Source organism: Mobula birostris, chromosome 11, assembly GCF_030028105.1.
Source record: "Mobula birostris isolate sMobBir1 chromosome 11, sMobBir1.hap1, whole genome shotgun sequence".
In the NCBI taxonomy this organism is placed as follows: Eukaryota; Metazoa; Chordata; class Chondrichthyes; order Myliobatiformes; family Myliobatidae; genus Mobula; species Mobula birostris.
The window spans coordinates 87,073,821-87,101,797 of NC_092380.1; positions in this window are offsets into that span (position 1 = coordinate 87,073,821).

Consider the following 27,977-nt stretch of genomic DNA (forward strand, 5'->3'; position numbering starts at 1 on the left):
CCAGCTTCAAAAAGGAAATTGTGCACATTTTCCCACTTTTCAAAAAAGTAAAGTACAAGATCCAGGCATTTTTGTGAATATGGTCCAAGAATTGAGAAAAGAGTTCTCATCTCGTTTTGCTGATTTTTGCTTGCATGCAAATGAGTTCAAGCTGTTTGCTACTCCATTTGATGTGGAAGTGGACACTGCATCAGAAATTTTTCAGATAGAAATAATTGAGATGCAGTGTGATGACATATTGAGCTGGAAATTACATTCTGAAGATGTGTCAGTGTTTGACTTCTATAGAAAATATATTCATCCAAGTGGGAAGTATCCTAACTCAGTGGACTATGCAAAAAAGATGGCATCATTGTTTGGCTGCACTGATCTGTGTGAGCAATTATTTTCAAAAATTAAGCACACCAAGAGCCATTTGAGAACAAGATTGACTGATGCCCATCTGGATAATGCCTTGCTCTTGGTATCAACAAATCTGACACTCAATATTGAGAAGCTTTCAAGCAACAAACAGCATCACATTGATTTATTAACTGTTTGCATTTTTTTTATTATACTTAATTTACCACCATTCAGTGTATCATGTTCATATGTTTTATGTTTAAAGATTCTTTGTGTCCTTTTAATAGATTCAAAAGATGCCTTGATTGAAATAAATTGGCATCCTTGGTTAAGTACAAATTATGTTCCAGCATGCGTTATTCATTAATTTGAAGCAAAACATAACTAGATGTATTTAATTGGATAATTCCCATATTTCAAGTTTTTATGGCATTTATTTGGCCCACTGTCTGCACATTAATACGTGATCCGGCCCACAGAGGCAAAAAGTTTGCCGACCCCTGTGATAGGAGAAGACAGGAGGGGGAGAGATGAGGCTAAGAGCTGGAAAGTTGATTGGCAAAAGGGATACAAGGCTGGAGAAGGGAGAGGATCATGGGTCGGAGGCCGAGGGAGAAAGAAAGGGGGAGGGGAGCCCAGAGGATGGAGAGCAGGCAAGTAGTGAGAGGGACAGAGGGAGAAAAAAGAGAGAGAGAAAAAAGGGGGAAAAAATAAAAATAAATAAATAAGCAAACAAACAAACAAATAAGGGATGGGGTATGAAGGGGAGGAGGGGCATTAACGGAAGTTAGAGAAGTCAATGTTCATGCCATCAGGTTGGAGGCTACCCAGACGGAATATAAGGTGTTGTTCCTCCAACCTGAGTGCGGCTTCATCTTGACAGTAGTGGAGGCTGTGGATAGACATATCAGAATGGGAATGGGACGTGGAATTAAAATATGTGGCCATTGGGAGATGCTGCTTTCTCTGGCGGACAGAGCATAGGTGTTCAGCGAAACGATCTCTCAGCTTGTGTCAGGTCTCGCCAATATATAGAAAACTGAACCGGGAGCCCCAGACGCAGTATATCACCCCAGCCAACTCACAAGTGAAGTGTCGCCTCACCTGGAAGGACTGTCTGGGGCCCTGAATGGTGGTGAGGAAGGAAGTGTAAGGGCATGTGTAGCACTTGTTCCGCTTACAAGGATAAATACTGGGAGGGAGATCGGTGGAAAGGGATGGGGTGGACGAATAGACAAGGGAGTCACATAGGGAGAGATACCTGTGGATTGCAGAAAGGCGGGGGAGGGAAAGATGAGCTTGGTGGTGGGATCCTGTTGGAGGTGGTGGAAGTTATGGAGAATTATATGTTGGACCTGGAGGCTGGTGGAGTGGTAGGTGAGGAAGGGGAACCCTATTCCTAGTGGGGTGGTGGGAGGATGGGGTGAGAGCAGATGTGCGTGAAATGGGAGAGATGCGTTTGAGAGCAGAGTTGATGGTGGGGGAAGGGAAGCTCCTTACTTTAAAAAAGGAGGACATCTCCTTCGTCCTGGAATGAAAAGCCTCATCCTGCAAGCAGATGCGGCGGAAACGGAGGAATTGCGAGAAGTGGATGGCATTTTTGCAAGAGATAGGGTGGGGAGAGGAATAGTCCGGGTAGCTGTGAGAGTCCGTAGGCTTATAGTAGACACTGTGATAGTCCGTAGAAATGAGAGCTAGTTTAATGGATCGCGATAAGTAGAAAAGCATACAGTTTGCTTAGAAGTTTGTCTACTCCAACCAAACCAGTCAAGATGAACTTTGCTGAAATTGTGAACGTAATGCAGGAATAGTTAGAACTGAAACCATTGTTGATTGCAGATGCTTTAGGCTTCATAAGCAGAATCGAAAGGAAGAGGAGTCCTTTTCACATTACTTGTTAAACTGAAGAAATTGTCTGAGCATTGTAAGTTCAGTAACGGGCTTAATGATGGTTTACGTTGTGGAATCTTACAAAAAGGCATTTAAAAAACAGCTCCTAACTGAAGGACAACTCACAGTCAAAAGAGCAGTTGAGATCACTGTATCAGTGGAAACAAGGGCCAGAGATGTAATGGCAGTGCAGTTAGGAATGAGCATGAGCCTCAACAAAATAGCAATGTCTAAACAGAAACCTGCTTGCCCGAACGAATTGTGTTACCACAGTGGCAGAGGCTCACATGCAAAATGAAGATTTAAAGGTAGAATTGCAGAAAGTGCAACAAAGTAGGACACATACAAAGAGCATGACGGTCAAACAAAAATAAAGGATTGCACAAGGAAGAGAAAAAGTTAAAAAGTCAAATTGCAGTTTTGAAAAGAGCTTTAATCTGCATGCTGTTGATGAAAAATCTAATAATGATGGAAAGTGATACAGGTTTGAGTAGCCTTGAGATTTACAATGCGGAAGCTAACAATAGACAAGCAATATTGCTTACAGCAAATTAATTAAAATGAATTTGGACACTGGCTCAGCTGCTTCAGTCATTCCGCAAAATGAGTTTGAATGGCATTTCAAATAAACTGAACCGAAGACTGCAAATATCTAAGAATTTATACTGGAGTAAAGATAATTCTTATGGGAATAATATTCACAACCGTGAAATATAAGAACCAAGGAGCCACATTGGGCTTCTATGTGGTAAAAACAGGACGGCCAGCATTGTGGGGTCGTGCATGGCTGAGACAACTGCACCTTGATTGGGGATCCATCCACCATTTGCATCTACAAGAATAAACTGTAAGCAAATTGAGAAGGTACTGGATGACACCACAGCAGTGTTTAAGGATGGTGTTGGAAAACTTTAATATATCAAAGGTAAAATAGTGTTAAAAGAAAATGCCACACACAAGTTTTACAATGCCTGTCCGGTTCCTTATACCAGCTGTAATAAAGTAGCCAGTGGGCTAGGTCACATGGAGGCTGAAGGAATTCTTTCCAAGGTTGCGTGGAGCCCATGGACAACACCAGTGGTCCCATGGCAAAGAAGAATGGGTCTCTCAGGATCTGTGATGATTTTACTATCACCACCAACCCAGTATTGAAAGTAGATCAGTACTCTCTGCCCAGGGTAGAGGATACCTTTGCTGAGAAGAAAACACTTCAGTAAAGTGGACAGCTGAGGCCTAACTACAGATAGAGATGGAAGAAGAATCCAAAGTGTTTCTCACCATAAGCATTGACTAAGGGCTGAAACGCTATAACAGGCATATTTCTGGAGTACTATCTGCACCTGCAGTCCGGCAGAAAGCTATGGACCAGGTGCTGCAAGGTTCTTATGTGGATAACATCATTGTTACCGGTAAGGATGACAAAGAACAACTCCAAAATCTCAATGCAGTGTTAAAAAGATTATAAGACTATGGGCTCAGATCATAATGCAACATGCGTGAATTCTTTAAACCAAGCTTCACCTACTGTGGTCACACCATTGATGCAAACGTTTTACACAAGAGTGCTGAGAAAATTCAAGCAGTGATGGATGCCCTGAGGTCACAGGACACGTCACTGTTATGGTCCTTTTTAGGAATTGTCAATTACTATGACAGATCCCTGCTGTGCTCCATCCCTTGAGATCATTACCAGAGATCAATATGAAATGGCAATGGACAAAGCAGTGTGAGGTGGCTTTCCAAAGGGTAAAGGAAAAGGTGAATTCAGACACTGTACTGACACATTATGGTCCACATTGTACAGTGAAGCTTGCCTGTACCGACAACCAACAAGCCACATTGGCTTGTTGTGTCATGCCTTATGGTATAGGTGCAGTCATGTCACATGTTTGAATGATGGAAGTGAATGCCCCATAGCCTTTACATCATGTTCCTATACCACTGCTGTGAAAAATTATGCCCAGATTGACAGTACTTGCATGGGAGAGAGTTTACCCTTAATACTTATCATCAACCACATTACAAACATCAATGATAAATAGATATAACTGTTAATGTTGACCATGCGTATTTTGACCTTCAAATCTTTCTGGAAATGAGTTCAACAGGATAAGTGAAGGTGAATTTTTAGTGATTATAGCTTTGTTATAGATGATATTGTATGGATGAAATGTGATGTAGAGCAATACTTAACTTCCTGCAAGTGCAATTTGTGTACTCCAAAATGATAGAGGGGAGAGGATACAAACATCCTGTGGTGGTAAAGGAAATATAAAAATAGTACAGTTTGTACATTGCATGCACCCTTACAGTTGGATTTTATTATAAACCTGACATGGTGATTACAATGGTGGTGAGCTAAGGCAGTGTGGCGTACATGAGCAACAGAAAATAATAAAAATACAATAAATATAATGAGGAAACCATCTTTTATATAGATTAACACCTTTTTTCAGTTTTTCAAGGGTCAAGATGAAAGATACTGTCTAGTTATCTGTTTGGTGAGAGTTCGATGTTGTAAATCGGGATTTCTTTCTTTGTGTTCCAGCGTAGCAGAACTCTGGTGATCTAGATACACTTGGCTACACTATTGCATTCTCATTTACCACAACATTTACTAAAGTCATAGAGTCGTAGAACACTACTGCACAGACACAGGCTCTTTGGCCCACTTAGTCTGTGTCAAATCATTAATCTGTTTCATCCCATTGACCAGCACCCGGACCATAGCCCCCATACCCTTCTCATCCAGATACCATCCCAAATTTCTCTTGCAGTTCATTCCGCACTCTCATCACCCTATTAGTGAAGAAACTCCCCCTGATGTTCCCCTTAAATATTGCACCTTTCACCCTTAACCAACGCCCTCTTGTCATAGTCTTACCCAACCTCAGTGGAAAAAGCCTGGTTACATTTACCCTATGTATAACTCTCATAATCCTGTATACCTCTATCAAATCTACCCTTAATCTACTACATTCTGAGGAATAATGTCCTAACCTATTCAATCTTTCCCTATAACTCAGGTTCTCAAGTCCCAGCAACGTTCTTGTAAAATTTCTCCGCGCTCCTTCGATCTTATTTACAGGTGAGCAAAACTGAACGTAATACTCTCAACTGGGCCTCACCAACGTCTTATACAATACATCCCAGCTCCTGTACTCAATACATCGATTTGCGGATGAGCGTGTACCGACGAAAATTTACTGTATATTCCCAAACCAAAAGCTGCAGATGAACCAAGAGGTTTAAAATCTACTGAGGACTAGATCTGTGACATTTATGTCTGGTGACCTAGGTCTGTACATGAAAACCATATTTGACTTGCAAATGGTTATTTCAAGAGTGAAGAAACAATTCCAAGCGAGGCTGGAGGCAACATCAGGTACATGTCAACTCTTGTAGGGTTGCAGACCATTACTTCCTACAAAGCAAAAGCAAACATTATGAATGGCAGCGATGCCTCACCACCAGATGAGCTCAATGCTTTTTATTTAAACGCAAACAACAGGAATTCTGCAGATGCTGGAAATTCAAGCAACACACATCAAAGTTGCTGGTGAATGCAGCCGGCCAGGCAGCATCTGTAGGAAGAGGTGCAGTCGACGTTTCAGGCCGAGACCCTCGTCAGGAAGGGTCTCAGCCTGAAACGTCGACTGCTCCTCTTCCTACAGATGCTGCCTGGCCGGCTGCGTTCACCAGCAACTTTGATGTGTGTTGCTCAATGCTTTTTATTCTCACTTTGAGCTATAAGGATCCCTGCAGCATCCGGTGACCCTGTGACCTCTGTCTTGGAGGCTGATGTCTCAGGCTATCTTTCAAGAGGATGAACCCTTGCAATGTTGCAGGACCCAGCGGAGTACCTGTTAAGGCTCTGAAAACCTGTGCTAACCAAAGGGCCGGCATATTCAAAGATATCTTCAATCTCTCACTGCTATGGTCAGAAGTTCCCACCTGCTTCCAAAATGTAAGTATTATACCAGTGCCTAAGAAGAGCAGAGTGAGTTGCCTTAATGATTATCGTCTAGTAGCACTCAAATCTATGGTGATGAAGTGCTTTGAGAGGTTGGTCATGGCTAGAATCAACTCCTGCATCAGCAAAGACCTGGCCTCACTGCAATTCGCCTTTCGCCCCCCAATAGGTCTACATGTAATGTTCTGGTTAAGATTTTTACTGCTATGCTGTAGGTATTTCATTTTAGCAGTTCTGTAAGAGCAGTCTATTCTGCTTTTAGCATGCTTGGGTTTGAGCTAAAGATAAGGAGCTATGTTGATCAATTTAGGAATGTTGTGTCAACCAGTCAGGATGGTGGAATTGGGAGAAGGCTCTGAAGAACGCTGGGTAGAAAGGTTTTGTGATGGACACTGGTATGGGTTGAGATCTTTTTAGTGTGAGCTGGGAGAGACAGAAGGGAAGATGGTAGAGAATGCAGTCCCTGTTGCACAGGGCGCTTGGTGCAGATGAATGGCTTCAAGGAGCAAGGGCCAATACTCCCATGGGGGAGCCTGTTTGCTTAAGACATTCGGAAGGTAGTGTGCGCTTTCACGCTGACCGTGAGTCCAGCATGTGAGTTACAGACAACTTCAAGATGAGCTCCAATTTATGTGCACATTTAAACCGGGTTAACTATAATGGGCACTTTTGTATTTTTTCTTTTCTTTTGCCTATTAACTGTTCAATAAAACTGAAATTTGTAAATATATTTCCTTTATAATTGAATGCAGAGTATAATCTGTTTTTTTTTTTGTTGATGGCTAATTGCATGGAGGCAGGATTTACACAGTATTCGAATAGATTGGAGTTCGGTTGGTCGAGACATCCCAACTTCCTGGTTTTAGTGCTTAGCCCACTGCTCTACTCTTTCTACACCCATGACTGTGTGGCTAGGAACAGCTCAAATGCCATCTATAAATTTGCTGATGAGACAACCATTGTTGGCAGAATTTCAGATGGTAACAAACAGGCATACAGGAGTAAGATACTCATTCAGCCAGAGACTCATTCCACTGAGATGCAACACAGAGTGTCATAGGAGGTCATTCCTGCCTGTGGCCATCAAACTTTACAACTGCTCCCTTGGAGGGTCAGACACCTTGAGCCAATAGGCTGGTCCTGGACTTATTTCCTGGCATAATTTACTTTTTACTATTTAACTATTTATGGTTTATTACTATTTATTATTTATGTTGCAACTGTAACAAAAACCAATTTCCCCCGGGATTCATAAAGTATGACTATGGCTATGATATACCAATCTGTTAAGTGGTATCACAGCAACAACCTTCCACTTAACATCAGCAAGACCAAAAAGGTCCTTACACTTAATATCAACAGGACACAAACCAATTCTCATGGAAGGATAGGAAGTGGAAAGTGTGAGCGATTTCAAGTTCCTGGGTGTCAATATCTCTGTGGATCTAACCTGGATGGAACATATTGATGCAGCTATAGAGAAGGCAAAACAATGGCCCTGTTGGATTTGGAATTTGAGGAGATTTAGTATGTCAACTACAATAATCAAAAACTTCCATACGTGTCCTGTGGAGAATATTTTGACTGGCTCTATCACCATCTGGTATTTGGGAGCCACTTGCACAAGATCGAGGTAAGTTACAGAAACTTGTAAACTTTGCCAGCTCCATCGCGAGTACCGGAGCTCATAGTATCCAAGATATCTTCAAGGAGCAGTACCTTAGGAAGGCAGCATCTATCATTAAGGGCCCCCACCACCTAGAACATGCCCTCTTCACATTGTTACCATTCAGAAGGAGGTACAGAAGCCTAAAGGCACACTCAATGATTCAGGAACAGCTTCTTACCCTCTGCCATCTGATTTCTAAATGGATATTGAACTCATGAACACTACCTTCCTGCTTTTTTAAAATTTTTGTTTTTTTCAACTACTTATTATAACTATTTAATAGACATATATATATTACACACACACACACACACACACACATCTATATATATGTATATATACTTACTGCTATTCTGTTTTTTCTCTGTATTCTCAGTGTAATTCATTATACTGCTGCTGTGAAGTTAATGAATTTCATAAAATATGCCAGTGACATTAAAACTGATTCTGATTCTGATTTATGAAGGCCAATGTGCCAGAATCTTTCTTTACAATCCTATCTATCTGTGACACCACTTTCAATGAATTTTACATCTGCATTCCCAGATTCCTCTGTTCTAATGCATTCCTCAGTGCCATACTGCTCAAAGTTCAAAAATTCAAGGTTCTTTTATTATCAGAGTACATACATGTCACTAACTACAATTCTGAGATTCTTTTACCGGTGGGCAAACTTAGGAAATCTATACAACAGTAACTGTAAACAGGATCAATGGACAACAAACTGTGCAAATACAAATATAAATAAATAGAAATAAAATAACAAGCATGAAATAACAAGATAAAGAGTCCTTAAAGTGAGACTATCGGTTGTGGAAACACCAGAAATAGAACGTGTCGTTATCCCCTTTTATTCAAGAGCCTAATAGTTGAGTGGTAGTAGCTGTTTTTGGACCTAGTTGGGCAAATTCTGAGGTACCTGTACCTTCTACCTGATGGCAGCAGCGAGAAAAGAGCATGTCCTGGGTGGTGAGGATCTTTGATGATGGATGCTGCTTTTCTACGGCAATGTTTCATGTAGATGCGCTCATTGGTTGAGGGGGTTTTACCTTTGATGTACTGAGCTGAATCCATGATGTTTTGTAGAACCTTCCACTCTAAGGCATTGGTGTTCTTATAGCAGGCTGTAATGCAGCCAGTCAGCACACTTTCCACCACACATCTGTAGAAGTTTGCCAAGGTTTTGATGACATGCCAAATCTCCACAGACTCCTCCAGAAGTGGAGGCACTGTTGAGCTTTCTTTGCAATCATATTTATATAATGGACCAGGACAGGTCCTCTGAGATAGTAACACCCAGAAAATTAAAGTTACTGACTCTCTCCACCTCTGATCCTCCAATGAGTACTGGCTCATGGACCTCTGGCTTCCCTCTCCTGAAGTCTACAAATAGTTCCTTGGTCTTATTGGCATTGACTGAGAGGTTGTTGTTGTGCCATCACTCAGCCAAATTTTCAATCGCTCTCTTATATGCTGATGCATGACCATCTCAGTTACAACCCACAACAGTGGTGTCAGCAAAATTGTATGTGGTGTTGGAGCTGTACTTAGCCACACAGTCATAGGTGTAAACCGAGCAGAGCGGGAGCTAAGCACACGTCCGTGTGGTGCTCCTGTGCTGATGGAGATTGTGGGGGCGGGGGGAGATGTTTTTGCCAATCCAAACTGACTGGGGTGTGCAAGTGAGGAAATCCAGAATCCAATTGCACAATGGGTATTGAGGCCTAGGTCTTAGAATTTACTGACAAATAAGAGAAAATCTGCAAATGCTGGAAATCCAAGCAACACACACAAAATGCTGGAAGAACTCAGCAGGTACTGATGAAGGGTCTCGGCCCAAAATGTTGACTGTATTCTTTTTCATAGATGCTGTCTGGCCTGCTGAGTTCCTCCAGCATTTTGTGTGTGTTGTTTGAAGTTTACTCATTAGCTTTGAGGAGATTATAGTAATTAAATACTAGGCTGTAATCTATAAAGAGCATCCCAATGTATGAATCTTTGCTGGTTAGGCACGACTTAACATGCACAAAGCCATGTTGACTATCCCTAATCAATCTGTGTCTATCTAAATTCTTACATTTACTTTTTCTACTTTTCCCATTATTGCTTTAAATACATTGTTGGAAAAAAAACACAAATTATGTTCCAGGGCTATGTGAAGAGCCAGTGAGATGGCATCTGCTGTAAACCTATTGCTTTAGCAGGCAAATTAGAGCAGATCCAAGTGCCACTCAGGCAGGAGCTGATATGCTTCAACACCAGCCTCTCAAAATACTTCATCGCTGTGAATGTAATTGTCACTGGGAAATAGTCACTGAGGCAGGTTACCACGCTCTTCAGCACACCATGTATGACCTACCCTGGCTGGTCCTTCCAAAGTGAAGCAGCTCACACTTATCCGCATTAAATCACACCTGCCATGCTTCAGCTCATTTTTCACCTGGTCCAGATGATGCTGCAAGTTTTGATAGTCTTCTTCACTGTCAACTATACACACCCCACCACTCCCATATTGTTGTCTCTCGAGATTTTCTGATCCAGTTCAGCACATTGTCATCCAGATTGTTGACAAAGATGACAAACAACAATAGACCCAGCACTGATTCCTGTGGCACAGCTCTAGTCACAGGCCTCCAGTCAGAGAAACAACCATCTACTACCACGTTCTGGCTTTTTCCACAAAGCCAATGTTTAATATGATTTACTACCTCATTTTGAATTTGAACCTTCTGACCATCATCCCATACGGGGCATTGTCAAAAGCCATGCTAATGTCCACGTAAACAACATCCAGTACCTTGCCTTCATCAACTCTCCTGGTAACTTCCTTAAAAACCTCTGTAAGGTTGGTTAGACACAAAGCCATGTTGACTATCCTTAATCAATCCGTGTCTATTCAAATACTTACATTTACTTCTTTTTCTTTTCCCATTATTGCTTTAAATAGATTGTTAAAAAAAGCACAAATGATGGCTACAGCTGGAATCTGCACAATATCACTGCTGATTAAAAACACAAACACGAGGAAACCTGCAGATGCTGGAATTTCAAGCAACACACATAAAAATTGCTGGTGAACGCAGCAGGCCAGGCAGCATCTCTAGGAAGAGGTACAGTCGACGTTTCAGGCTGAGACCCTTCGTCAGGACTAACTGAAAGAAGAGCTAGTAAGAGATTTGAAAGTGGGAGGGGGAGGGAGAGATCCAAAATGATAGGAGAAGACAGGAGGGGGAGGGAGGAAGCTAAGAGCTGGAAAGTTGATTGGCAAAAGGGATATGAGAGGATCATGGGATGGGAAGCCTAGGGAGAAAGAAAGGGGGGACTTCCAGAGGATGGGCAAGGAGTATAGTGAGAGGAACAGAGGGAGAAAAAGAGAGAGAGAGAAAAACAAAATAATAATAAATAAATAATGGATGGGGTACGAAGGGCTTGCCCATCCTCTGGGATTCCCCCCTCCCCCTTTCTTTCTCCCTAGGCCTCCCATCCCATGATCCTTTCATATCCCTTTTGCCAATCAGCTTTCCAGCTCTTGGCTCCATCCCTCTCCCTCCTGTCTTCTCTTATCATTTGGATCTCCCCTTCCCCCTCCCACTTTCAAATCTCTTACTATCTCTTCTTTCAGTTAGTCCTGACGAAGGCTCTTGGCCTGAAACGTCGCCTGTACCTCTTCCTAAAGATGCTGCCTGGCCTATTGCGTTCACCAGCAATTTTCATGTGTGTCACTGTTGATTAGTTACTTCCCTCCCGCAAAAAAAATGCGGAATACATTAACTGTTTTGGTTGTTAGTATTAGACAATAGGGATATATTCCCTTCCCTCAATCCCGGTGAAAGCATAACGTATTTTGATTGAGTATTTTTTTCAGAAGCATCAAGTACCTTTGACAGTATTTCTACTTACCCTGCATCCTCAGAGAAAAGCCTCCATGGAATGTAACAGCCTGCCAAAAACATATCTATTTTGCTTCACCCTTTTTGGATGAGATTGCTTATTGTAGATTTATCAATGCTTGTACTGTGTGACCTAATTGTTTAGGGTTGAAACCCATCCAAATATATGTTAAAATGACCCATCTGCATTCCTGATGCACCACATTGAGGGTGTCTGTAAACACAGTATGTTCTTGCTAAGATTCCACCTGCACTGTGCACCCTCTACCAGTTTAATGTGAGTGCTGAGAGCAAGTAATGTCATAAGTCAATTCCAAAAAAATAAATTCGAGAGAATGCAAATTCCAGTGTGCAAAGGAACTTGGGTGTCCTCATGCAGGATTTCATAAAGGTTAATTTTCAGGTTGAGCCAGTGGTGAGGACAGCAAATGCAATGTTAGCATTTTTTTTTTGTAAGGATTAGAATAGAAAAGCAAGGTTGTAATGTTGAGGCTTTATAGGCACTGGTAAGGCCTTACTCGGAGTATTATAAGCAGTTTTGGGCCTCCTATCTAAGAAAAGATGTGTTGCATTGGAGAGGGTTTGGAAGAGTTTCACAAAATTATTCCAGGAATAAAAGGGTTACCATATGAGGACTGATGGATGATTCTGGGCCTGTACTCACCTGAATTCAGAAGAATGAGGGAAGATCTGATTGAAACCTCTTGAATATTGAAAAGCCTAATCGAGTGGATGTGGAGAGGATGTTTCCTATGGTGGGAGAATCTAGGACCAGAGGACATGGCCTCAGAATAGAAAGATGTACGTTTAGAACGGATATGAATAAGAACTTCTTTAACCAGGGAGCGGAGAACCTATGGATTTCATTGCCTCTGGCAGTTGTGAGACCAAGTCATTGGGTATATTTAAGGCAGAGGTTGATAGATTCTTTGAGGGAAATGGACCAACCATGATGAAATGGTGGAGCAGACTCAATGGCCCAAATGCCCTTCTGCTGCTCCTGCATCTTATCATCAGATGGTTTAAAAGTGTGCCTGGTAATGAGTTAATGACTTCTTGCTGACAATCATCAAGTTACAGTACAGTGCAGACAAAAGAGACAGCAGACCCTGGAAGCTGAAGCAACATCCAATCTGTTGGAGGAACAAAACAGGTCAAACAGCATAACAAGAGGAATTCTGCAGATGCTGAAAATTCAAGCAGCTCACATCAAAGTTGCTGGTGAACGCAGCAGGCCAGGCAGCATCTCTAGAAAGAGGTAAAGTCGACGTTTCAGGCCGAGACCCTTCATCAGGACTAACTGAAGGAAGAGTTAGTAAGAGAAGACAGCATCATTGGGAAGAAAGGAAATGCTGACAATTCCTTTCCTCCCACAGATGCTGCTTGACACATTGATTGTTTACTATGGTACATTACAAACTTGCAGTGGATCTGGAATATATGTTTAACAGGAAAATGAATCAGCGTTCTCATTGTGTTTCATAGAGTCTCTGGAAAGAAAGAAGCAAGCACAAACAGGAAAGAGAACAAATAAAAAGAGAATGCGGAAAATTGTGGAGAAAGAGTTACATTGCACTGGAAGATCACCTGGTGTCCAACAACAAATTGCTTACAACATATGGAGAAAGAAATAAATTGTTATTCTGAAAGAAGATAACATGGCATCGTTTTACTGCATAGAGCAGAAAAGCAATTTTACCAGATCAATCTTGGTTAAATTTTGATACTTCTGATCTTCAGGAAATTAATGGCAAACTTTAACCTTATATTTACACTTCTATTCTCTCTTTAGTCTTATATTTACTGGAAATTAGATTGAGCCTACCAGTATTTATTACTTTTGGAATGCCTTCTGTCAGAGGTGGATATAAGTAACTTAGACAGTCGCTACAGGGAATGTGTCTACAGTCTGGCTCGTGGGTCCCAGATGTAAACAGTTATGTCACATTCTGATGCATTGTGACATCTATTTCCCTGAAGTAATGTAAGATATTTTATGAACTGATACACCTGAGTATTTATACACCCTGAGCTTCAATGGGGTTGATGATTATGGTGCCTGTAGATTCGATGTTTCTCAGGGTTATTGAGTTCTACAGCACTGAAAGAGGCCCTTTGGCCCATCTGGTCCAGGCCTAATCCCCTTGACTTGCACCCAGGCTTTATCCCTCCATACTCCTCCCTTAAAATATAATGTGACAGATGGAAACTAACAGCTTCGTTGAAAGGTCAGACTGAAAAAAATAAAAGAAATTAAAATTAAGAACTTTACAAATATTTTCATTTGATGTGTTTTCCCTGACAACTGAACCACACAAATATTAAACATTTTTTGAAATTATCAGTTTACTGATTTACAGATTTTTGGATAACAAATTAAATCTAGTTATTGGAATTATTGAAGGGAATTAATTTAATACTGTATTATTAACAGATACTTGCAATATCTGGCACAGTGAAGCTTCCAGTTGCCAGGTTAGATAAATTGCTCCATAAGCACCTCCACCAATTAACCCACTCCACCTCTTCCCTCCACTACCAGTACATATACGTCACCTAGCATCACTTTATGTACAAACGTGCATACAATAAGTTCTTTATATATAACACTTACTTGTACATTATGCTTTGAAGGATTGCTTTTATATTTATTGTGTTTATTTTATGTGTTCTCTATGGTTATCGTGTTTCTTATGCTGTATCAGATCTGGAGTAACAGTCACTTCATTCCCCTTTACACTCGTGTATTGAAGAATAGCGATAAACAATCTTGAATCTTGAAATCGTTAAAAACTTTGCTGTATATATCAAGACTTCTGATTCAATTAGCCTGTGCTATGTTATCTCATCTAGGTTAAACATTGTAGGTGAGGCATCCTGACTCAGAGTGAATGGACTGAAAGTCGGTCAGCGTGTTGTTCCACTTGAACTCTCTTAATTGTAGCAAAAATTGGTTCTGTGGTTGTCAATGAAGGGGAAAACTTCAGACTGGAGTGAGATATACAGTAGCTGGTCTGGTTAGTAAAGCAGAAAAATGGCAAATGGGAGTAAATCCTGAAGAGAGTGAAATAATGCATTTAGGAAATTACAACCAGAAGGGAATGTACACTCAGTGACCATTTTATTAGGTACTTCCTGTATCTAATAAATGACAAATAAGCGTATGTTTCTGGTCTTCTGCTGCTGTAGCCCATCCACTTCAAGGTTCAATGAGTTGTGTGTTCAGAGACACACTTCTGCACATCACTGTTACCACACCTAGTTATCTGAAATAGTACCTTTTTCCTTGAACCTGTCTCTCCATTTTCCTCTGACCTCTCCCACTAACAAGGCATTCTCATACACAGAACTATGCTCACTTGTCTTTTTTTGTTTGTTTTATACACCATTCTCTGTAAGGTCAAAGAAGGGCTTCAGTCTGAAACGTCAACTGCTTATTCATTTCCATGAGTGCTGCCTGACCTGCTGAGTTCCTCCAGCATTTTGTGTGTTTGCTTTGGAATTCCAGCATCTGCAGAATTTCTTGTGTTACTGTCTATTAGGAGTTTGCTCGTTCTCTCTGTGACTGTGTATGTTCCTCCATGTTTCTGATTTCCGCCTACATTTTGAAGACATTCAGGCTAGGGTTAGTAAGTTGTGGGAAAACTATATTGGTGCTGGAAGCCTGGCGATGCTTGCTGCCCCCAGCTCATTCTCAGACTCTGTTATCTGCTGATGCAAAAAGCGCATTTCACTGTATGTCCCCACGTTTCAATGTACATGTGACAAATAAAACTAATCTTTAATCTTTAAGGCAGAAACCCTCAGTGCATTTGAAAAGATCTTTGATATATACTTGAAGAGCCATTACTAAAGACTGGGTAGCTTATCTTTTCAACCAAGACTAACCAATTGGGCTAAGGGCCTCCTTCTCTGTCATAAGTCTCCTACAATTTCCATGATGATACTTTTGTGTGTTCAGGCTTCATAATCGATTTCTATACCTTAGTCATACTTCTGAAGCTACAAAACATAACTGTAGGCTGTTTATGTCATTAAAGTGAATAGAAGAACAGGAGTCCTTCTGCTTAGTGTTGAGGCTGACATCCCGATCTCCTTTTTTGCCTCAGATTGTCAAAGGTGGTGCTGACACAGTGAAAATGATGTTGATTTTCACCATAACTACTTTCAACATGAACATTTACTTTTACTCAAGTATGACTAAGTTATAGAAGTTGATTATGTTTTCTTGAGCAGGTCATGGTCATTGTTGGTGTGTAGGGGGGTGTTGTACAGTAGATCATGTTGTCAGAGGACCATGCCTCAGTGACTGAGTTGGTGAGGATGAGAAGCCTTGCTTTCAAGCATGACTACACAAAAATATCCTCTTCTAAGCAAACATCTTCAGAAATGAAATGTTAATAATGCCTGACTCTGAGTTCCATCATGGAAATCTATTACCAGGAGCACAAGGAAAATGTATCATTAATGTTTTCAAAATCTGCGTGAAGAAGTGTAACATTCTCGTGGGAATCTCTGGGTTATTGTAGCTCAAAACAGTGAAAAAACATCTGGGGAGGCTCTGAGCACCTGGGGTTACTATGACAGGAGAGCAGAGAAGCCTAGTGAAATAGTGCAAGGAATATTCTACAACTTACCAACTGCCCCATCATGTACCATCTGACCCACCAAAGGAAGAATCAGCAGTTCCCATCGTGGCCTTGTCAATACCCTCATAACGTGTAGAACTGGATGGAAGCAAGTCATTGACAATCCCAAAGGACTGTCTAATAACTCTTTGGACCATTCTTGTGCACTTGAAATAGTACTGAGACAAGACGCTAATGCTCTTTGAACATTTGACAGGAAGAAACTGACAGTCAATGTTCAAAATTCTAAGTAAACATATTATTAAAGTACATATTTGTCACCAAATACAACACTGAGATTTATTTTCTTGTGGGTATACTCGATAAAACCCTAATGGAATATTGTGGGAACATTTCTATGATGGGCCAGGAGAAGTTGAGTGAAGTTACCCTCTTTGGTTCAAGGGCCTGATAGTCCATGTGTAATAACTGTTGCTGAAATTGGTGATGTGAGTCCTGAGGCTCCTGTATCGTCATCCTGTTAGTGGTAGCGAGAAGAGAGCCTGTACTGGGTGGTGGGGGTCCCTGATGATTGATGCTGCTTGCCTGCGGCAGCACTCCGTGTGAGTGTGCTCAATGGTGGGGAGCACATTGGTGTTTCCATAGCAGGCTGTGATGCAGCTAGTCAATGCTCTCTCCACCACACATCTACAGAAGCTTGCAAAGTTTTAGATGTCATACCGAATCTTCACAAACTACTTAGGAGTAGAGGTATTGCCGTACTTTCTTCGTAACTGCACTTACAGAATAAAATAAAGAATGTTTTTCTTTGAGAAAGCAGTTCTGTGTGGTGTGCAACGTATAATCATGTTCAATGAACGTTGTATTTTGGTAGTGATATTTCTTGAGTTGCTACCTTGTAAACATAAACTACAAAGTGTTAAATATAATTGTACTTGATATCAGATTGTTGAAGGAGTTTGTCCAAAATCTTGAAACTGTTGATCTAGTTAACAGGGCTTTATAATTCAGCAGGCTGCTGTTCTTAAGCATGTCTTGTGTAAGTTGTAGGTACAGTAAAACACTTAACGTTAAGGATTTATATAAACATACCAGCTATCATTGTAAGCGAGTGTTCAAGGAATAATGAGATGGAAAATTCAATATTACATTGATTTAGATTGACTATATCACCTTGTGTAACACAGGTGTCCTCTTTAGTTTTCATTATAGTTTCTGCTTCTTCTGCTTATCCAGATTCCTCTTTTAAAAAAAAAACACCGTAACATTTAATTGACTCTTTGTGGTACCACATCTCACATTTTTACCAGTCTTTGGATAAATAAGTTCCTTCTGAATTCCGCAGCACATTTTTTTAGTGACTGTCTCATATTTACGACCTCTAGTTTTGCTCTTCCGTATGAAGGAACACATGTTCTCTACATTTCCAACAAATTTTTGACCTACAGTATTTTTCAGGGTCTCACTTCAGCTTTATCCTTCCCTGAAATATATACTGCATTTTCCCAATTTGTTATTAACCGTATGAATCTTTGATTTTGCAGCGTCTCCAATTGCTTTGCTTTCTTTCTTAAAATACAGAGACTGACAGTCAGAAGTATAATTGAACTAAATGTTGGTAAAATTTAAATATAACTTTTCCACCTTTCGGTTCAATCTTGGAATACATTCTTTTCAATGATTTAATTTCTAACACTACTTCAAGTGATGTTATTATTCATTTTTACGTATAGATCATTTTACTTTTCTATCCTATACGATTATTCTCTGAGCATTACGTGATCTTCATCCACCACCTTCATGAGGTTGTACATATTAAAATACATTTGCCAATTATATACTCATTCTGAAAGCTTGCTTGTGTTTCTTCTCTAATGTAAGGCACAGTAAAACATTAATACTAAACTAGGTGGCTATGGAGGAACAGCTGGAGCACAAAATTGTATCGTATTTCAAAGCACATATAAATTAGACAGATTTAAGACACTATCACTTACCCATATTGTCTGCTGCAGATTAATGCTGGGCAGGATGGATTATAGAGGTAAAAATAATAGTGTGCATATACATCTGCACACAAACATGCATATGTGCCTTGTACATATAACTACAGTATATGCATAGTTAACTCTCTCTTCCAAAATTTCAAAGTTCAAAGTATATTTATTATCAAAGTATGTATACACTATACAACCTTGAGATTAATCTCCTAACAGGCAGCCACAATACAAAGAAAGCCGAAAGAACCCATTAAGAAAAAGAAGACTGTCGAACACCCAATGTGCAGAGAGAAAAAAAACATATGCTCATAAAAAATAAAACAACCCATAAAAAAGCTGTCAAGCACCCAACGAACATGTCAGGCAAACAACAACCACAAGCAGATAGCGTTCTGAACTGAAGTCTGCAGAGAGTCTCATGGGTCAGTCCAGAGCCAAGTTGTGGAGCAGCAATCTGAACGAGCGCATTCCTCACCTCGGGCCCTGACACTTTTCAGTCTTGCACAGCACCTAAATCGGCGTCCATTTGCCTTGGGTTCAATCGCCTTGTTACACACTGGAGCCTGGACTCCACCGCCTTAATTCTGCCTGTACCCATCCTTTCCCATTCAATCCTGTGCTTAAATCTCCACCAAGATCCGCTCTGGTGAACGGATCTCGCCGCCTTGATTTGGCCTTAACTGACTCTTCTGATTTGGCTCTATGCTTAACTCTCCATCCAAACATCGAGTTCAGTCGATTTGGAACTCCCTGGTGCCTGGATCGCGCAACCTCCATTTGGCCTGTAACTGCCCTCTCCAGTTTGGCACGCTGCTTAAACCGATCGAACCTCGGGTCTTCCTTGCTCTCAGTGATGGGCCTGCCACCTCACCTCGATCAGTCCTGTACCTCGACTGTCTCACTTTCCCAGAATTTCACTTACACTTGTAATTGAACAAATCTCTAGGGGTCACTAGATTCTAGATCTCATTCCTGTATTTAGTCAATTGTTTGGAAATTAAAAATAAGCTGTTAAATTGTTTATTATTTTAATTGACTTTCTTTTCAGTCTTTATATTACTGTGTTTGAATCTAGCCATTATTTCAAGTTTACTTATTGTCAATCTGTACACAAGTGTAAAGGAGAATGAGATGATTGTTACTCTGCAGCATAAAAAAGCACAATAAAGATAAAGAATACAATAAAAATACAAATTCACAAACTTTAAAAGTGATCCTACATAATAAAAAGCACTATAAACTATAATCTACGTAGACTCATTTTATTTAACCTTCTATCACTACCACAGGAAGGATCTAGATACTATAGAGAGAGTGCAGAGGAGATTTACAAGGATTAGAGAGCATACCTTATGAGAATAGGTTGAGTGAATTTGGCCTTTTCCCCTTGGAGCAATGCAGGATGAGAGGTGACCAGATAGAAGTGTCAGAGGTTAGGTTTTCACTCAGAGAGTGGTGGGTGTGCGGAAAGCACAGCCAGCAATGGTGATAGAGGTGAATACAATAGGGTCTTTTAAGAGACACTTAGATGGAGCCTAGAAAAATAGAGGGCTATGTGGGAGGGAAACTCTAGATAGTTTCTAGAGTAGGTTTCAGGGTTGGCACAACATTGTGGGCCGAAGAGCCTGTAATGTGCAGTAGATTTCTATGTTCAATGTTCTACTTTCACTCTAATATCCTTTTCTTTACTGGTGTTCCTCTCTTTTCCAGTCCGTAAGTGAAATACACCATTAGTCTCTCCATTTCTATTATCTTTGCCACAGTGTAATCTGCTTCATCGTCCAATAGGCCATTGTGCAGACTATTTTCTAAACTTGGGCTATTTTCAAAATGGGGAGAAAATTCAGAAATTAGAGTTGCAAAGGAACTTGAGAGTCATCGTGCAGGATCCCTAAAGGTCAATTTGCAGCCTGGGTTGGTGGTAAGGAATGCAATTGCAATGTTAGCATTCATTTTGCGAGGACAAGTATATAAAAGCAATGATGCAACGCTGAGGCTTTATAAGGCATTGGTCAGACTGCACTTGGAGTATTGTAAGCAGCTTTGGGCCCCTTATCTAAGAAAAGAAGTGCTGAAATTGGAGAGTGTCAGAGAAGGTTGATGATTAGAATTCTAAGAGTGGAAAGTTCAAGATATGATGAGTATTTAATGGCTCTGGGTCTGTAGTAGCTAAGGTTTAGGTTAGTAGCTGAGATGCAACGGGACTTGGGAGTCCTCGTACAGGATTCCCTTAAAGTTAACCTCCAGGTTGAGTTGGTAGTGAAGAAGGCGAATGCAATGTTGGCATTCATTTCTAGAGGAATAGAGTATTGGAGCAGGGATGTGATGTTGAGGCTCTATAAGGCGCTGGTGAGACCTCACTTGGAGTACTGTGGGCAGTTTTGGTCTCCTTATTTAAGAAAGGATGTGCTGACGTTGGAGAGGGTACAGAGAAGATTCACTAGAATGATTCCGGGAATGAGAGAGTTAACATATGAGGAACATTTGTCCGCTCTTGGACTGTATTCCTTGGAGTTTAGAAGAATGAGGGGAGACCTCATAGAAATATTTCGAATGTTAAAAGGCATGGACAGAGTGGATGTGGCAAAGTTGTTTCCCATGATGGGGGAGTCTAGTACGAGAGGGCATGACTTCAGGATTGAAGGGCGCCCTTTCAGAACAGAAATGCGAAAAAATTTTTTTAGTCAGAGGGTGGTGAATCTATGGAATTTGTTGCCACGGGCAGCAGTGGAGGCCAAGTCATTGGGTGTCTTTAAGGCAGAGATTGATAGGTATCTGAGTAGCCAGGGCATCAAAGGTTATGGTGAGAAGGCGGGGCAGTGGGACTAAATAGGATAAAATGGATCAGCTCATGATAAAATGGCGGAGCAGACTCGATGGGCCGAATGACCTACTTCTGCTCCTTTGTCTTATGGTCTTATGGTTTAGAAGAATGGGGTGGGGGTTCTAATTAAAACCTATCAAATACTGAAAGGCCTAGAGAGAATAGATGTGAAGATGATGTATCCTGTTGGTGGGGGAATCTCAGACCAGAGGGCACAGCCTCAGAATAGAGTGACATCCCTTTAGATTGAAGATGATGATAAATCTTTCAACCAAAGAGTGATGAGATCTATGGAATGCATTGCCTCAGATGGCTGAGGAGGGTGATCATTGGGTATATTTAAAGTGGAGGTTGATAGGTTCCTGATAAGGAAGTGAAGGAAAGGTTATGGGGAGAAAACAGGAGAATGGGATAGAGAAGGGTAATAAATCAACCATGATGGAATGGTGGAGCAGAGTTGATGGGCTGAATGTTTTAATTCTGCTCCTCTGTATTATGGTTGATCCTACTGATATAAAAAAAACAATAATACTGATGGGTGCAAGGAATCTCTAACTAATTGCATAAACTGTCATGGTCTGGTCCGTAAAGTCCGCATTCCGGTTCACGGTCCGGTCCATGAACTCAGGACTCCGGGTCTTCCAGCTGTCCCTTGTTTTGATTGAGTTAAGCATAGGCACCTTATTCCCATCTTGTGGCTTGGAATACAAGTAGCCTTGAGGTTGAGTGTGGGCTGCTGGTTTGTCTTGCCAGTCCCCCTTAGAGCAACTTGCTGATGGAAGGCTAGTGAAACCATTTGTGATCTCTAGGCCTAGTTGGAGTACCACTGCTTCATGGAGACTTGTTGCCACTTATTGGAGCAGTCATTGTGGTATGGCTTTGGCTGTTTCTGTAGCCAGCCAAGGTTGCTGGCTGCCCTGAGACTCAGAGCCATCCTGGATTGAGCTCCTTTCCTGTCCTTGCCTCTTATGGGTAAGCCAGGCTGTAATTGCTGTTACCCTGTAGTTGGTTCTGTCTCTTCCTGTCCCTTGCCTCTGTTGGGTAAGCAGGCCGTCTGCTGTTACCCTGCGGTTGGGTCTGTCCCTCCCTGTCCTTGCCTCCATGGGGTGAAGTTCTGCGTCCTGCCCAGGAGTTCAGCCAAGAACCCCAGCCTCAAAGATCCCAAGCCAAGCTCCAAGAACCCAAGCTGGAAGATGCCAGCCTCCATGCCTCAAGACTACGGCCCCACCCTACATCCCCAAGCCTCTGGACCCCAGCCACGTCCTGTCCCATAGTCATGTCCTTGCCCGGTTCTGGGGCTGGGGCCTGAGCCTGAGGCAAGACCCAGGTTCTGGGTCCTTGTCCAGTCTCTGGCTCAGAGCCCAAGCCCAGGCTCCTAGTGCATAGTTCCTTGTCTGGATTCCCTGTCTTGTCCATGCCATAGCCTAAGTCTGCGTTCTTGTCCCTGCTCCTTGTCTGTATCCTATCATGTCCCTACTCTAGTCAAGTCCTGTTCCTTGTACTTCAGTGTCTGTGTCTCGCATTTGGGTCTGTTCCCAACGCCCCCCAATGTGACATAAACAACACCATGTCTCATTCTGGTCCAGAGAAAGTCTCTGGTTTAATTGACAACCTATCAGTTCTCATTTAAATTTAGCTCACTGAAGCTTAAATACAAGTTAGAAATTAAAATCAAAAGAATGTGAAAAGAACTTTAAAAATATTACTGATGCATTTAGTCTTCACTGAATTGAATGAGGTCGAAGGTGAACATTGCAAATATCAAATGGCCTCATGTTCTTCTGTTGATAGCAAAAAGAAATCAATTTTGAGTCTCCTTTAAAGTTGCTCTTGAATGTAAGATTATAAAATGCCTTTGTTTTGTGACTGGAGAAAGATTCAACACTTCTCAGGTACTCCAATGGCATTTTAGCTGAAATTAAGTATTTGAATATGTATGTTCAAATTTGCATTCTCCAGGGCTTTGTTTCAAGTGTTGTCTGAGTTGTTACAATAGAGATTACATGCTTAGAAAACCAGATCATTGTATTCAATGACCTTCAGAACATTTTGTAATTTATTTAACATCTACAATGAATTGCATAAAGATGTTTTTATTTGGTATAAATAGATCAGTTTAATTGTACCGGGCAGTTCTATTTTCTCAGAAGCTAATGCAAAATGGGGACAAATTAAAGAGATTAAGGAGAAATTAAATTATTTATAAATCATGTTACACACACTCAGTTTAATGTTTTTTTATATATATTCCACACCTTGCCCTCCTATGTACAAATTTTTTATAAAATCCTTTAGGTGGTACAAGAGACTGCAGGTGCCAGAATCCGGTGTAGAAAGCCTACTACTTGAGGAAATAGGCAGATTAAGTTTCCCCAGGGAGAGTGAAAAGAAACTGTTGATGTTTTGAGTTGAAGCCCTACATCAGGACGAAGATATTCATTATTAAAGGAGAGCGGAATTGTGCAAGGGACAATTATGTGGATCAAAGAGAGCTGAAGGATGATGGGGGTGGATGGAGCCAGTGGAGGGAGGGGAAGGTGAAGACAGTGACTGGAGGATGATAAACAAGAGCATGAATGTTACCAGTCCTAGAACTTGATGTGCAAGGAAGATGATAATGGGGACCATTAGTGGAGAGGTGTAGGGCAGATGGAACCCTTTGGGGAAGATATGTAGTTGGTGAAATTTGTGGTAGTAGATTGAGAGAACAAAAAAGGTGGAGGGGTAATATTAGATTATGGGGGCTTGAGAAAGAGAACAAAAATGGAAGGGAACAGATGTGGAAGGATCATTTGAGCCTTCTGACCTGGTAGATCAGAAGGGAAGAGCAGGAAAGGAACAGAAGTGGTAAGGGCTGCCACTTTCAGGGAAAATATTGGGATGAGTGGGGAGGGACAAGTGGTCTACTTTTGCTTCTAAGTCTTATGATCTTATCTTGAGGACAGATATGCAGGAGACAGAGAAAATGAGAAAAGTGATGGCATCCTTACAAAAGTCATGGGAAGGGGTAGAGTCAATGTAGCTGTGGGAGTTTGGTGAGTTTATAGTAAATGTCTGTAAACAGTCTACTAAAATGGAGCCAGAGAGATCCAGCAAAGGAAGAGAAGTGCCAGAGATAGTCTATGTGAATTTGAGATAAAAGTTAGCAAATATGAATGTGATGAATGCTGTGTGGTGCAGGAAACAACACCAGCAGGGTTATTAATGTAATGGAGAAATTGCTGGGAAGTGATACCAGAGTGGGTTTGGAACAAAGACTGTTCTAATATCCAATGAAAGACAAATGTAGCTCACATCTCTGCCCAAAGCAACACTTTTGATCTGTAGGACGTTATAGGAGTCAAAAGAAAAGTTGTTCCCGGGAAGAACAAATACATTCATGTGGAGGGAAACTGTTTGGATTTTTGGTGCAGATAGAAACAGGGGGATTAATCATGATTATTACACCCCCTCCCCCCATTCCTCCACTTGACTCCATCTTCCTGTCACCCTTCGCCTCTCCTCAGTTCACCTATCACCTATCAACTACTGGTTCTGGTATCACCACTCCCCCCTCCCACCCCCACCCCCACCCCCGCTTTTTATGCTGACTATCTTTGCTCTCTACTATAAGCCCTAATTCAGGATCTCGACCCAAAGTGTTGAGAATATTTCTCCTCCCCACCAATGCCAGATGACCAGCCGATTTCCACCAGCAGTTTGTTTATTTTCACTATTGAATGAAATACTGTTCCATTCTCTCTGCCCTGCAGTAAATGTCTTCTAAGCAAAAAAAAACACACATCAAGGTAGTTCCCACACTGCTGTATTCTTCCATCATCCAGCAACATCGTCGATTTCAGATGGTCTCAGCCTGAGCACACACTCCACAGCATCAGTGGCTCCACAGTAGAGAGAGTGGAAAACATTAAATTCCTTGGGGTGCAGATCTCGGACAATCTCACCTGGTCCAGGAACACCACTGGGATTGTGAAACGGGCCCAGCAGAGATTGCACTTTCTGAGGAAGTTTAAACAAGCATCACTCCCCACTAACATCTTAACTACATTCTACAGAGGCGTGGTTGAGAGTGTGCTGACCTTTTGCATCACAACCTGGTACTCCAGCTGCAGTGCTGTCGACAAAAAAGCCTTGCAGAGGGTGGTTAGGGGAGCAGAGAAGGTTATTAGGGTCTCCCTACCTTCTGTCCAAGACCTCTTTCAGAGTTGATACCTCCAGAAGACACGGTACATCATTAAAGAGCCCTCAGACCCGCTCCATGAACAGTTTGTTCTTCTGCCATCAGGCAAACGTTACAGGAGCATCAAAACTAAAACCACAAGGCTACTAAACAGCTTCCTCCCACAGGCAGTCAGACTGCTAAATAGCTGCTCCACCTAACTCTGCTTTGGACACTTTTAACTTGCACTGGACACTTATAACTGATTTTAACTGACATGTGGCTGTTGTGTTTTACTATTTATTGTTATGTTTATTATTTAGTGTTGCATTTGTTATGTTCTGATTGCACTGCTCCTGGGAAATGCTGTCTCACTCTGCCCTGCAGAGCTAATGTATGGTTAGAATGACAATAAAGTTTTTTGAATCTTGAATCTTTGAAAACAAGTCAAACAGTCTTATTTTCAGGGAAAATCTATCCTGAAAAGTCACCAATCTAAAATGGATGGGGAGATCAGAGTGACAGTGATAAATCACCTTGATGGGCATCATTAAGTTGATAGGCTCTTTTCTGTGGTATTTTTTTTTCCAAAAATACTTTATTCAGAAATATTACAAAATAAAAATAATTACATACAGAAAAAGAAAACCATTCGTTGACTGTGAGTCCTTATTCAATACAGTTATTAACAATAAAATTTTGCGTTGACTCTGTTCATTTACAAATGAAAGATGTTTACAGTAAATCATGCGTTTACTCTCAACTCTTGGTCAAGTGTTAAGACTTATTAACAATCAAAATTTTCAACAATAAAGGCAGGCAATGGCTCTAATACTTTCCCAAATTAACAATTCCACCCACTCCTTGGGCACCATGTTGATTATTTGTCCACACTGCTGATGAGGGTAGGTCTCCTCCCCACCCAACCTCTCTCCCTCCTACGGGTGATGAACGTTAAACTGTGGGCCTTCGCGGTGGCTGCACCAAGTTTGAGTGCATCCCTCAGAACGTACTCCTGCAGACGAGAGTGTGCCAGTCGGCAGCATTCAGTCACGGACATCTCCGTCAGCTGGCAGACCATCAAGTTTCGGGCCGACCAAAGAGCGTCTTTCACCGAATTGATGATCTGCCAGCAGCACCGGATGTTGGTCTCCGTGTGCGTCCCCGGGAACAGCCCGTAGATCACGGAGTCCTCGGTAACGCAGTTGCTGGGCATGAATCTTAGTACTGTCCCTTCCATTCTCTTCCACACCTTCTTTGCGAACCCACAGTGTGCAAAGAGGTGAGCCACCGACTCCACCCCATTACAGTCCTCCCGTGGGCAGTGGGGTGTGGAGGAACTGTTCCGGGCGTACAGGAGGGCTCTGACTGGGAGGGCCCCTCTCACCGCCAGCCAGGCGAGGTCTTGGTGCCTGTTGGTGAGATCTGGCGATGAGGCATTTTGCCAGATGAACTGGACGGTCTGCTCAGGGAACCACGCCACTGTGTCCATCATGTCCTTCTCCTGCAGTGCCTGCAGGACACTACGTGCCGACCACTGCCTGATGGCCCTGTGGTCAAATGCGTTGGTCTTGAAGAATTTTTCTACGAAGGACAGGTAAGGGGGCAACGACCAGCTGACGGGGGCGTTGCGTGGGAGTGGGGCCAGACCCATCCTTCGTAGCCAGGGCGACAGGTAGAACCTGGGCACATAGTAGTACTTTGTGCCCACGTATCTGGGATCCACGCACAACCTGATGCAGCCACACACGAAGCTGGCCATCAGGTTTGACTTGATAGGTTAAATGATGATCTCTTCACAGGACCAAGGATTTTATGTGGAATCTCTCTGCCATCATTCAACATAACCCTTAAATAGTAGCTGTGATTATATGCTATGATTATCAAATGGTCAGTTTGAGGCTAATTATGGCATATTTACAAGCTGATGGGCTATTTCAAGAGTATAATCAAGAGCCCAGAATTGTGAGCGTCAACAATTGTAAACCACCAATGCATATTGGGAACTAATCGGCAGTTTTTCCAGTGCAACAGACACAAAATACTCAGAAGATCAGGCATCCTCTACGGATGAGAATAAACAGTCAATGTTGTGGGCTGAGGCCATTCACCAGGACTGGAAAGGTAGGGGGAAGATGTCAAAATAAGAAGGTGAGTGGTGGTAGGGAAGATGATGTACAAGGTGGCAGGTGATATGTGAGACCGGGATGCTGCCTGACCTGCTGAGCTCCTCCAGCACATTGTGTGCATCAGCATTTGCAGTACCACTTGTGTCTATGACTGTTTTTCCATGTGGCATTACCAGAAATTTCCTTCAAGTAAGCTTTTGAAGGAGGTGAAGCCAGAGGTAGTACTTGTTTCAGATATCACCTGTGAATCCATGATGAATTTAGCCATAACATAAGCACTCAAGCAGTTCAGAGGTTGCTCTTTTGTCTTTTAAAATAATTGTGTGTGTTGTTGCCTGATGTCCGTAAGATGGATGCAAATGAGGCTATATCTCTATCAATGAAAGCAAAGCTATATTAATTGTTAAGCAAGGCAATATTCAAGATTAGTGCTGTTAACTAGCTTCACTCTGACTACTTACTAGTGGCATAACAATCTAAGAAAAAAATCTGAATATGTAAAGAGCAAACTC